This window comes from Lissotriton helveticus, chromosome 12, assembly GCF_964261635.1.
Source record: "Lissotriton helveticus chromosome 12, aLisHel1.1, whole genome shotgun sequence".
Lineage (NCBI taxonomy): Eukaryota > Metazoa > Chordata > Amphibia > Caudata > Salamandridae > Lissotriton > Lissotriton helveticus.
The window spans coordinates 428,153,462-428,167,467 of NC_136073.1; the positions used below are offsets into that span (position 1 = coordinate 428,153,462).

Here is a 14,006-nt window from a genome sequence, read left to right on the forward strand (position 1 = left end):
ATTGCTGTGGATAATCCAGGTAAAGGAACCAGGGGCCAGATGTAGAAAGCTTTTTTCGTACTCAAATGGCCTGATTTGCACAATCTGCCCATTTGCGGACGAAAAAGACATTTTCAATGTACAAAATCCCAAATTGCGATTCTGCAACCTGTTACCAAATCGCAAATTGGGTTTGCTATTCGATATTAGGAAGGGGCGTGTTTCGGGCATTCTTTCCTAATATCGAATTGCAGTGATAAGTGTGATTGTTTTACAACCGAAATGCGGTGGCAAAACGTTTACATTTTACCTCCTACTTCAAGTAGGTGGTAACCCATTTGCAAATGGGAAGGGGTCCTCAAGGAACCCTTTGGGACTCCTTCCTATTTGTGAACGTTTGTAAAAACATGTGAGCAGGCAGTGATTAATAATATCTTCACTTCCGGGATTTTTCCGATTGCTTGGCAGAAGGTTTCGATACTCCCCCCTTTTAAAGAAGCCTACTTTGGATCCTACAGACCCGGGGAATTATCAGCCCATTTAGCGACTCCCCCTGCCCACAAAAATCACTGAAAAGGCCATGAATGTACAGCTTAGTAGCTTTTTTCATGGCAATAACGTACTTGATCCCACCCAATATGGCTTCAGAGCTGACCATCGCACCGAATCAGCCCTCATCAAATCTTGTGAGGAGGTAAGGGAGGCTTTGGACTGTGGGGGGAAGGCTATACTCATAATGTTAGATCTCTGAGCAGCCTTCAACACGGTTCACCATAAAGTTTTGATGGACCGGCTGTCGGGGGCTGGGGTGCAAGGGGTCGCTTGGAAACTCCTTCACTCCTTTTTATCAGGGATATCACAAACTGTCGATCTAGATAATAACAAATCTCAGCCTTTCAGCCTTCCGTGCGGGGTGCCGCAGGGGTCGTCACTGAGCCCCACGCTCTTTAATATCTATGTGACGTCACTGGCAGCCTCGATTAGATCGTTTGGTCTTCAGTTGACCTCCTATGCCGACGACACTCAGATTGTACTATCCTTCAAGGACGGTCAGGTAAAAGAATCAGGTGTTCACTTCCATGACTGCATGAAGGCTTTTGCACACTGGATGTCGGCAAATTGTTTAAAACTGATCTCCATTAACGGAGGTGATTGTATTTGGAAATAACCCTCACGTATGGACTCCAGATTGGTGGCCAACAGATATGAGAAATCACCCTACCCTAAGTTCTAAAGTAAAAAACCTGGGTGTAATAGTGGACAATAAACTGACTTGACTTTTTGTGCCCACATTAGTTCAGTTGTTTCCGCTTGCTTCTTGATTTTGCGAGTCTTAAGAAAAATAAAACCTTATCTTTCGGCCGGCAATTTTAGGATGGTAGTCACAGTCCTTGTACTGTCACGCCTTGATTATTGCAATAGCATATATCTGAATGCCCAGAAACAACTTTTTAATAGGCTTCAGATAGTTCAAAATGCTGCGGCTAGACTACTGTCAGGTATACCCAAATTTGTCTCAGTCTGAACAGAACTGGCTCCCGGTGAAACAGAGGGTTCGTTTTAAGGCCCTCTGTATAGCCTTCAAGGCCCTTAATGGGATTGGCCCTGACCACTTGAGGCAGAGGTTTAAATGGTATATCCCCAGTAGGGAGGGCGCTTCGATCCCTGGGTGCTAAACTTGTCCAAACACCGACCTTCAAGAAAACCGGCTGGGGAGGGAGGAGCTTTATCACCTGCACATCCAAGGCGTGAAACGAGTTGCCGTTCCACCTGAGGAATGCTGCCAATCTGCTCTCCTTCAGAAGAGGCCTGAAGACCTGGCTGTTCTCTCTGATCGCATCGACTTATGTTTAGGCCTAGCTCAGCGCCAAGACACCCATTGGTAATCGTGCGCTTCTTATAAATTCCAATAACATAACATAACATAATGTTGTAATGAAACCTCACATTTCATAAATTTAAGGAAAACTAAGATTTTTGTGATCGGTCCATACTGTGACAGACAATTCAGAATCCTCCAAGTAGTGGCACCAGGGGGAAAGGGTATTGTTAAGTGCTTTTGTTTCTGGAGCTACGAAAGACCATGATTACTAAGATACTGAAGGGTTTTCCAGTGAACGATCGGATCCAATGGCAATATATAGGGCATACTTCTTGACAAAAAAGGGTCTAGGACAACCAGGCTGCTTCAGTATTGCAACAGTTGTGAAAGCCTTCTTCAAATTTCTGAAAGTTTCTTCTTGCCCATATCCCCACAAGAAAAGCTGGTCTTTTGGTTAACTCAGTAACTGGTTTCACAATTTGTGAGAAATTGTCAATAAATTATCTATAAAAAATTGGTAATTACTAAAGGCGTTTTGATCTGCTTTATACATTCAGGGGCTGCATTTCCTATACAGTTTTTTTCTTACTGTGTGCTCCATTTAAATATTTTGATTCAAAATGTCAAAATTTAGAAAGGGCAACTGTCAAGTTTCAAGGACACATTTCTTTGCCTTCGCAAAGAATGGTTCCGAAGTCTATGAAGAACTCCCATTTGATATTTTATGCTGTTCCAAATGTTTTTGAAAATACTAGGTTATCATTGAGCGAAATGCAATTATGGGTCACTCTCGAATTGGCTTACAGAGAGCCCTGAACGCACTCCATTAGTACAATCAAAACAACAAACTTTTGGTGAACCAGGGGGAGACCAGCATAGTCATCTTTGGGAAATACCCATGAAAGAAAACTGCTCAATGGCATCTCAGTGACCTGCAAATAAATTCATGCACAAGCTATAATTACTTAGGTGTCTGACTGTCTTAAGGGGCCAAGCCAGGGCCCCAATTAAAACATCTTAGAAGCAAGGGCGTTGGGATCATTTATATCCTGAAATACCCAAGTCAACAGTTAAACAGTCCAATCATGGAACCCATACTAAAAGTCTTGAGAGCCAAACTAGTCCCCTCCCTTAACTACGGTCGGATAGCTTTACCCGGTTCACTGGACATGTATCTCATGAACTCTCAAATCACTACCTAGAAGAAAATTCTTACTCTACCTCGGCAGGCCAGGAGAGCCAGGGTGAGGTCGGATCTGGTACTCGTCAGCCCGAATCTTCTATGTCTGGAGACTTAATAAAATGCTACATCAACACCCTGCAAGCCCCAGTGTCCTCATTCAAAGCACAAATCCAAACCATCTTTGAAGAAGGAGGTTCGCCATGGCAGACACAGCTGGTGATGGCCACAAGTCTTCTGGAAATGAAAACCTGCAATCTGCATAACCCGGACATACCGGTAAGAGCTTGGAAAAAACAGCGAACAGGCAGTTTCATTCAAACAAGACATAGAAAGGCTATGCCACAAATCCAACTTTACAGTATTGTACGTAACCTACATCCTGGGGAAAGCCCAGCCGTACCTTGAGCAATCATTGACGGCCCAGGCATGAAGGAAAATTACTTACATGAGTCTGCTCGCACTGTCCATCATAGGTTTTAATCCATCCTGGGCACGGCAGGACAATACAGTTGCTTGTTGTCTATGCAATTATCACTGAGAATCTTGGCTCCAATTGCTGTGTTGTTGTCCAAAAATGGCAAGCTAACAACGCCGCTTGTTAACCCCGTTATTCAGGACTAATGGCCTCAGACACTGCAGAGAAGCTTCGGGTCTATGTTTCTCTTCCAATACTACACTAACCCTAGCCAGGCTGGGGAAATTCATCGATCAAATTTGCACTGCTCTCACAAAGATAATAAAAGGTACCAACACTAACAATCAAGCCGTAGATCCCGGCCTGCTGTAGTATCCCCAAAAGTAATTTCTGCAAACTAAAAACCAAATTAGTATGGAGACAAAGTACCAGTTACAAGCTACCCTACAAAACAGTAATTCCTAGTTCGGTACGTGCCCATAAAAGGCCCAAAAGTCACAAGAGCTTCATCGGTCTAAGTCCAGCAAAGTAAGAGATCACAGTATTCTTGAGACAAGAAACTAAATAGGTGTTGCATTAATGCTTAGTCATCCCAGCAAGAGGCATACAGACCGCAACTATTTATGCTATAAAAACAACATTCACCCTCCAGAAAGTTCCAAAGGCACTCGTTCCGCATCAAACCAGCAATTTGACAAGGGTACAAATCACTAGATATCTCACACATCGGAACACACCTGCCTGTCCCCAGTCCTCCAACCACGCCGATGTCCAATTTTGTAAACAAAAATTAGTACTTCACCTTTCACCAGAAATGTGGACAGTAAAGCACCATATCAACTCTGCTTTACCACAGAATGTTATCCTTTTAAGTGATGTATTAATGTGTTTTAACGATATATTGGTAAGTCTGATTTTAGGTGTATACATGTACCGACTTTAAGTAATCAACCATGAATAAAAAATGTATTTCATTTTTCATTGAGCTAAATTACTACAAAGGTATCTGGGATATCTTGAAAAACATCATTAATAAAGTATTGAAGCCACCAGGGTGTTGCAAAGGCCAAAGGTGCATGATAAGGTGTGTATAGTGTTATATGCAAAGCGCATGATTAGGTATTTATAGTGTGTATATGTATGATTGTACATGGTATTTTTCTAGTGTGAACCTAGGCAAAAGGCAGCGGAGCTCTGTACATGATCATATAGACCAGCATAAAGTCGATGAGTAGGAAAGGACGCTGGATTATGGACATGTAATGTACTTTGATGCAATGTTCTTTACAAATGTGAGTCTTTAACTCTTTCCTAAATATGAGCTGCACTGGGCCGGTACAGATGGATACAGGAATGTTGTTCCAGATCCTAGGTGCATAAATGGAAAAGGCCTGATGTCTTGTTTTTCACTTTTTTTACACCTATTAGTTGGCAGTCTGATGGTATCCTGGCCATGGGTGTGCCGAGAGCCACCAGAAATGGTGCAAAATAAGCGGGGTGCTGGTTGGGATAGCTTTGTAAATGATTTATCTGGTTTTGGGGATGATGTGGTCCAGGAAGGGGAACCAATCAAATCGCATCAGGATAGGGATGAAGTGATCATATTTCTTCAAGCCCTGTATGAAACATGCTGCAACCTGTAGAATGCCCTTAAAGTGTGCCATTGTGGAGTCGAGAAGGCCATGCAGCTGGGCATTACCACCCTCCAGATGCAAGAGTATGGGGGCTTGAACAATAGTACTGAAGCCCTTTTCTGGAAGAAGCTGTTTGACTGGCTTTAGAAGACAGAGATGGCACTAGCCCATCTTTGCTTTTTTGGCAATGCGTTCCTTGAGGGTGAGGTTGGTATCCAGGGTGAATCAAAGTGACTTGGCTTTTGATGAATGTTGGGGCTTGAAGCCGTCAAGGTTCATGTCATTGAACCAGATTTTTACAGTTTCTTGTTTGTTTTTATTGAACGATAACAGTAATTCTGTCTTAGTTGGATTGAGGTTCAGGGAGACACTGGACATCCACATCTTTGTGATGTGCAAGCAGGGTTTGAGTTGTTAGATGTCTGAAGTAGAGGAGTCTTTCAAATAGAGTTTTGTATCATTGGTGTATTGGTTAATCTTGATGCTTTTACCCTTAAAGTAAAGCACCAAGCTGCTCCATGTACAGGTTGAAAATAACAGGAGACCGTATGGAATTCTGGGGTAATCCGCAGGTGGTGGGGATCTTTTATGGCCTGGAGGTGCCCATTTGAACAAAGTGGTGTTGGTTGAAAAAGTAGGAGGAGAATCTGTAGACATAACCAGTGAATCATGTTGCAACTTAATGACGCACATGTGGGTGGGCTGGTTGACTGTTGAAGACAGCTAAGACGTTCAGCAATGTTAGAAGGCAGGGGCTATCTTCATCTGTGGTTAAGATGGCACAGTCTATGATTTGTAAGATAGCTTGCATGATATGAAGCCACACTGGTAGCCATGCACAAGATGGTTAGCATTGATATGATCTTGGAGTTGAACATAGACTGCTTTTTCAATGATCTTGTCCATAATCGGTATGTGAGGGATGGCTGGTAATTGGCGAGGTCATCAGGGTCTGGTGTAGGTTTTGTAGGAGTAGGAATACCTGAAGTGTCTAAAGAGATTTTGGGAAGACATCTTGAGCGAGGGTGGCTTTCATGGCAAGTAGGAGCAAGAGAGACATTTTGATACAAAGTGGCTTGAGAGAGATGAGTATGTCTGCAAGATCTGTGAGAGATAGGGCTTTGAAGGCTGGCAATTGTGGGATTCTACAGGAAGGGGTGGGCATAAGAGAAAGCAGGCTGGGTGTCGTCTATGTGCTGTGATGTTGATGGCATTGCACTTTTCTTTGGACTGAGCAATAGCTAGAACGAGCAGGGGGTTGATGCAGTGTTTCATTGTCTTGAACAGCATTCTGCTTATATCGGTGGCTTCATTTAATGGAGTTGGTATAGTACTTTTCTTGGGCTTATGTGATGAGCTGTCTGCATGTTGCTCAGAGGGACTTCAGTATCAAAAGGTCATTGGAAGTTCTGTTTTTCTTCCATTTCCTTTTCTGTCTGCAGATGGATCGTTTGTCACCAAGATTTTACAGTACAAGGGTGCTGTAGACTTTGGCTTGAACTTGCATGGTGGATTGGGGCCATGGACGTTAAGAGTTTTGCAAAAGGTTGGAAGTTATTTAGAAGGGTGTTGGCTTCGAACATGGAGTTGATATAGTGTGAGATGTGTTCAAGCATTAGAATATCTATGGAGAAGTCTTTAAAGGATCTGAAGTTTTTTTCCTATGTCTAGAATGGCAGAGGATGTGGGGGTAAACCAGGTTTCTGTGATGAAGAGGTCGTTAAGCTTGTGATAGGTAATAAAGTCTGCAATGCCTTGTGCGTGGGTACTGCAGAATGAGCGTTAATGAGAATGAGTTGAAATTTGCATTCTGTAGTTTGACCTTGTTTGGTAGTCAGTGGGATGTGTAAGAGTTTAGTTATGTTTTGCGCAAATGCAATGTAAGTGTCTGGGTTGTCTAGATAAGAGCATCGTTGTGGGAATTAAGAAGTATGGGGTGCTGGGTGAGGCACATGTTTATATTTTACCTTTTAAGTTTCAGTGGAACATAGATTGTAGCCCATGGGCATTTCTGGTCCTGACAGGAACAACCAGTCAACACCCTTCTCTTTGTCCTCCCTTTGCTGGAGACACCTGTGCAGTGAGGTGCCCGGAAGAGTTGACTGAAGTCAGGGAAGGCAGGAAGTGATGTCACATCCCTTGTAGATGACTGATGGAAAATGCAGTGATGTTACTTCCTATGCAGATGGATGATGGGAAATAACACCTTCTTGTTTGGCTTCATTTAAAAATAGTTTTGGAAAGAAACTAGTGATGTTACTTTGTGTGCAAATGGATGATGGGAAAAGCTGTGCTGTCACCGCCTCTGCAGCTGAATGATAGAATGGTGTAACTTGTGCTGCAGGTAATGCAGTGATGTCACGACCTGGTCAGTTCAATGATGGGAAATCAAGTCCTCTTGCTAGGTTTCTTCTTTTAAAGCCATGTATCCGAGCCACACACCTCCTTCCTTGATTCTTAGAAGATTATATGCTTCTAGTTTGGAAAAAAACCAGCATTCTGAATGTGGTCTCAGGGAATGCCGTTGAGAAGAAGCCAATGCCAGGTTCTAATAGTTAAGCTGAAGTTTTTCACATCTGAATTATAGAGAAGTTATAAGGTCAGTAGTGTAGGCATTCATTCACGGATAGACTAACGGCAGGAGAATTGAGGCACTGTACTCAATAGATAAACATTCTGTATGCTACGGGGATTCCAGGGGGTATACTTTCTTTAAGAAGGATTGCTTCATCACATTTGGAAAATCTAACATTCTAACTTGAGATTCCAGGCATTTACCCTTTTCTACCGATAGGGCGCTATGGGGGACTCCCAGAGCTTGTTATTGATACGCTCTATTAGGAGGTTCGCTCCATGGATATTGGAACTACTATAATCCCAACCCTGATGAAGTCTATATGGGACGAACCGCATTGGCTGGGCTGAGGCATGTATTCTTACACCTGTCTGTGAAAATAAAAGGAAACGATTGGAATACAAGAACTTTCAAGACTCCCGTCTTCATATGTTTTTGAAATTATAAGAACTGAAAGATTTTAACTGTACCTTACTATTGAATTATAGAGATCTATATGCTCCTTAATGTTATCGCTCTGAATTATAGATGTGCATTAATATTAGTTGATCTGTGTTTGAATTCACACATGAGTATTAACATGAGGTATTACAATGAAAAGAAAACCATTATGATGGGTTTTTTTCTGGCTCAGGCTAACTAGGCTTCTTTTAGGCCTCGTTTCCATCGGTGTTAAAATTGCTGAAGAATCATGATGTTAATTGTGTCTATGGTTCCTGCTCAAATTCACATGCAGCAAGATGTCCATTGTTTATTTTGTTTGACATATTATTCTCGAAAAACTCGCTGAAGGAGGCCCTTTGCTGTTTTCCAAGGCTCTTCCTGCTAGCACACTGTATTGCATTAATTCACAAATATGTAACTAGGTTGTTCTGAAACCTCCATATGACATTAGGTCAGATGGGGCAAACCCATATTCATGCAGTGGGTTAGAGCTAAGATAGGTTGTGTGACTTTAAAAAAAACAGGAACTATGATTTACTTTAATAATACTTACACCATGCTGAACCCTTGAATCGGAGGTTGAGCGAGATCTTTTGAGTTTCCACTATGTATCCCGTTTTCTATTGATTTGCTGCACATTTGAGACTTGTCCAGAATTTGTTTTTTTTGCACTATTCCTATTAGTGAGATCCTTCATGGCAAATGATTCCCATATATGTTAATGAGACTATTAATGCATTTGTATTCTTCCTAATGTCTGTATTGCACTTAAAAATTGTAATTAACCTTTATGGTTTTCTCTAAATTTCTGATCTCAAACACCCTTTTTGAGTCAGTCATTTCTTATTAAATCTATATTTGAAATGCTGTTTGAATCTTGTCTCTAGGTCACATTACATCTTATACTAGGAGGTTAACACCATCCCAACCCTCACAAAGTGGGTATGCCGCGATCATGCAAAATATCCACCAGATAAGCTCAACCACATGATCTCATTAAGTTCACTGAAGTTCACACAGGGGCGAAACTCGCCAACAGGTTTGAGAATGAAGTACATTGGCGTTCTGCAGGAGAGACTGAATGGCTTATGAATCCCTTTGTCAAGTTCTTTATAGGTAGGTGTTTAGTACTGCATCTTCTGTTGTTGTAAGACAATAAATGCTTCCAGGTGGAATCTTACCATGTGGTTTTAAATCAGTGGTATAATCATATATACGATGTTGGGGCAGGTTCATTAATATCTTTTTAATAAACATGTACTGAAATTCCCTATAGACTGGTGGTATAAAAGTTTCTTTGGGATGACTGTGTGGCGAAGCAGGATAAAGTTTGTTTCGTATGAACAGTGCTTCCAACCAACAGTGTCTTATTCAGTGTTCAGATTTCATAACGTTGTATCCCTCTTTCTATTTTTTAAACAGATTATTAGCTCTTAGCCAAATAGTTTCAAGGACTAATTGAAACAGAAAAAGTCATTACGTTAAAATAGAAAGAGTCAAAGTGGCCAATATCAATATCTAATAATAGAGGCTGAGTCTCCCTCTGTACATCTCCAGGAGTGACTGACCATCCATTCCCCATAAAGCCTTGGCTAATGTCATTTTTATGAGTGTAAGCTTATGTTTTCCCCCAGAAATATCTGGAAGCCCTACAATCAATCATTGATATAGTTGTTATTGGTCCTTGGGGCCCAATTAGTGGCAAACTCTGGAAACCGATGCAAGGTCACCTTGGGTTTGCCATTCATGGGTGAACAATCCAGCTTCCCCGCAATAAAGGACCCTTGAGATTAAAATATCCCTCTGGTTCCAAGAAAATCAAAGTCTTTCTTTTCATATTCTTTTTCTTTCTTCTCTGGTCAATGGTTTCCATACAGAACCGATTGACATTGATTCTTCTCCTGACTTTTCAGTTTGTATTTTTGTTGGGAGAGGGGGATTTAATCGTTGATACTTACCCTCTTCAGCAAAATCATTGTTGTGCCTAAACCAGTAGGAACAAGTTGGTAAGTGCATCGCAAAAGGAAGGCCGATTAACCACCCAGGGTTCAACATCCATGAGTTCCTCCCAGAATCCGTTATAAATGGCTGCTGCTGACTCATCAGTCAATTTTGCTTCAACACAGACTTGTGGAAAGTAACTTACAGAGCGTTAATTCTTGATGTTCCTGAGAAAGAGTAACTGATCCCAAACAAACTGACTGCTCTGTCTGTTTTCAATCAAAAACTTGTGCAAAGTGATCCAAAAACTGTTGTAGGTGGTTTAACTTTGGACTGTTGTTATTAATCAGTAGAGTATCCCGTACCAGTGATTTTCTTATTAAAGGAGAGAGAATAAAGGCTACTTTAGATATCTTCTTAGGAGATGCATGTGGTTGAGATAGAAAATTAAATCTACTTTGAGCCATGAAGTCTTTGAATTTCTGAGAGCCTCATCATGTCTTTCAGAAGGAGCCAAAGTTGCTTCTTGTTAGACCCAGTGGTTTCTAACTGGCAAGGATGCATCAAAGCCAGTCAGAATCCACCTCTCTAGGTATGATGAGTACTATACAAATGTCCAATAAACTGTGCTCACCCTTGGGTAGCTTGGCACCGAGCAGTCAGGCTTATCCTCAGGGCCCAAGTGTAAAGAATTGACACAACCCCATCCTTGGAACACACTGCGTACACCACAAAGAGACTCCACACCGTATGTATAAAACACTTGTCATTGTATTACACACACACTGAAATCAAAATGAGGTAACCTTTGTATATACACTTTCAGTTATATGTAATTGTCAAACTTTCCCATTCGCAGAAAGGTCAAACAGTCACAGGTCTCTGACTATGCCTTGTGACCCAGCTCCTCGGTCATTCTACTACACCAGCCAACGATACACGTTGCTCCTGCTGGCGCCCTGTTCACTAGACAGTTGGATCCACCTAACACGGAAAGAAACAGTTACTTAGTTTCGTCCATCTGGGTTAGACCTCCAAGCGCCCAACGTCACCTGCTCATGTCAGGATCGCAATACACTCCCCCTCCCCCTGTAGACAAATGGCGTGCTTTTAAGTCTGGAGAAATGCTTCCCCTCAGGTGGAGATGTGAATTGCTGTATGCCCTGATAGTCTCCTGCAGGTACCCACAAGACGCATGAAACCCCTCTGGCTTTGTCACGATGTTCTCCACAACACAGTACCATGTGGCGTGGGTCCAGGGAGAGGGAGCCCACAACCTCGAACAGAACTTGCAGTGTCAGGCACTATGGTCCTCCTGGTCTGGAGGTTGAAGACAGTGTCAGCTTCTGGTTCCCCCAACATCCCTCCTCGGACACCACATGCTGTGGAGCGCAGATAGCACAGGTCCCTTTGGTTGCGAGCACGGGTCCCTCAGACCCTGCAAGCTTCTCCCGCACTCTTCACACTCCATGTCTCGGCACCTCAGATGGCAGCTGATCTTTACGATCACACTCCTCTGCACAGCTTGATGATGGTGTAATGCAGGACGCTCCTTGTCCTACCCAACGATCACTTACACCAGTTTCCGCTGCACCCAGTGTGGTCCTTACGATCTCATGGAAATTGTGAGATGCTTTGTGTCCCTGGGATCTCATGGACAGGAGGCCAGCTAATGGGTGTTTGGCAAATACTTCAGGACCCGGGCTACAACGGTTGGCACTTAGCTGCAGGCCAGCAACGTCCAAGCAAAATTCACCAAGTGATAGTCCCCTTCCTGGATCACGACAAGCCCCAGCCCACCACAAGTCTGCAGATAATCCAGTTTCAGTCCCTCCTGCCCTAAGGATCCCTCAAATGGATGTCCCAGCGTCGAATCAGCGTAGTATCATTCCAAATCCAAAAGCGTTCTCTTAACTGCTGAGGCCAGAGCCCCAGTAGTTATGCCCACGATTGCCTTTAAAGATGCAAACAGTTAAAGAGGCCAACTTTGAAATTCACAGGCCGTCTCTAAATTCTGTCCTGTCTGCCTTCTACCCCGGGAGGTAACACAACTATATTTAGTGGGGCCAAGCCCTGCATTGAGATGCCCACTTTGCCAAAAGTAACGTTTCCACACACGTAATGTTGGATCCACTCACACTACAGTAGAGGATTCACCATTACAAACTCATCAATATCAACACAATACTGCTAATATTCTGCCTGTAGGAAATACTGCTCAATAGCTTTTCCCTACATTACCCCATGCTAATTCAATACCAGGAGCTGACCCCATTGTACCGAGCACACCACCTGGTGCCTTTCACGACCCTTGCATGTAACTCACATGCCCTACCTCTTCCCAACATCGCAGCCTGTCCACAGGGAGAACTCTAATATAGCAAGAGCCACGCAGAACCTAGGCACATAGATTTTTAAATGCTAACCCGAGTAACAGTAACCTGTGCACACAGGACCCACAAGGGCAATCCTGTGGCACAATCGATGAGTTACCTCTGTGGATGCACAACCCATGCTGTAGGCCCACGGAGGAACATTGGAGATACATGCCCTGGGTATGTATTACCCTTTGACAAGGGACTTTCAGCTAACTCGAATCAGCAATCATGTAGATGACGAGCACAGCACTCTGGCACTGAATGGCTGTGTCAAACGCACTCAAAGTCATTAGGTTTGCATCCGGGGCAGAGGAAAACTGGGAAGGAGAAAAGCAAAAAGTGGAGGGAAAGCACCCTAGAAAGGGCCATTTCCAATACTTCTGATATAGAAAGACTAAGCATTAGATCTGAAGTAACTATGGCACTAGATTTTGTCCCCAAACTTTTGCCTTCTAGATTTGGAATCAAATTACTGGTGTTTGGGGTTCTTTCTTTTTGCCAGTTTATGTGATCTTATTTAATTGGAAGGTTTGTTTTTTTCTTGGCATATCCAAATGCTCTTCGAGTTTGGAAATGACTTGTGCGAGAATCTGGATGGAATTAGTAAGCAAATCAATTTTCTTTTGGGCCTCGCAAAATGTGATGTGATTGTGATGGGAACAAGTTTGTGGATTCTGGGGCTAATCCTGAAGCCTTCACACCAAGAGAGATAAGTGGCCTTGAGCTTAGGGTGAACTTGGAAGCCAGTACTCACTACTGTGGGAAAATGGGGTAGAGGGAACAAGAGAGAGAGAGATAGAGAAACCTATGGGACTTCTCACTGAGTGAATTCAGCCATCTCAGGAAGGTACCATGAGACCACAAGTTATCAAGCTCACATACACTTTCCAGAAATATGTTAAGCCTAAGTAGATAATATACACGAACAGTTAGTGACAGCAATCTAGTAAATTTTTCCCATATAAAATACTCCAGGTCGGGACTTACCTAGTGTGCCACAGGAATGTTGGTAACGAGCAAAGGAGTACCGGCAATCCCTCCTGCAGCTCGGAGGACCTAGAAGCTGAAAGAGGTGCTTGTCAGACGTTAGGATGATTCAGGACAGGAGAACACCAAGATTGGAGAATGCCAAAGAAAACTCCAAGAAGCTCTGTCAGTAGTGGAGAGCAGTTGGTAGACTTGTGGACTTGGTAAGCATAGGAATGTATGTGTGCCTTACACAATTGGTAAGTGCAGGAGCAATGTAAACAGGGAAGGAATCGGGGAAAAAATTATGTGTGGCAAAGTGGACACAGTGGTTGAACTACGATTGAGGAACGATACAACTAAGCCATTGTTTGGCAAGCTTCCCACTACTGCTGCCAATTCCTAAATTCCTGTGGAAGTGCTAACCTTTCCTCTGGTCCTTGCTCTAATTGACCCAGCTGCTAGTCTGACTTGAAGTTTTGCCTAATGCCTCTGTGCCACAGCTGCAAATGACCAGCCCCCCATAATATTAATTACTTTTTCTTCCTGCGTAAGGGGGGACCCAGGGAGAGCCAGGCGCAAGCCGGTCTCTTCCTGGGTAGGTTCGCGCGAGGATCAGGAGATCAGGTGGGGGTCTGATTAGCGAGGAGATATAAGGGAGGCAGGCTG

General features: G+C 43.1%; 1 protein-coding gene across 4 annotated transcripts in view; it reads left to right on the forward strand.

The window, feature by feature from the left end:
- The window catches only part of FTO (FTO alpha-ketoglutarate dependent dioxygenase), a 1,792,536-nt gene that overhangs the window by 402,981 nt on the left and 1,375,549 nt on the right, over positions 1 to 14,006 (forward strand). Inside the window, exon 1 of one of the 4 annotated variants that reach the window (XM_078668470.1) lies at positions 9,112 to 9,168. The exons of the other annotated variants lie outside the window; for them this stretch is intronic. The gene's annotated coding sequence lies outside the window, so the exon portion shown is untranslated. Of the gene's footprint in view, positions 1 to 9,111; positions 9,169 to 14,006 lie in introns of those variants that run through there. 4 annotated transcript variants of the gene reach the window in all.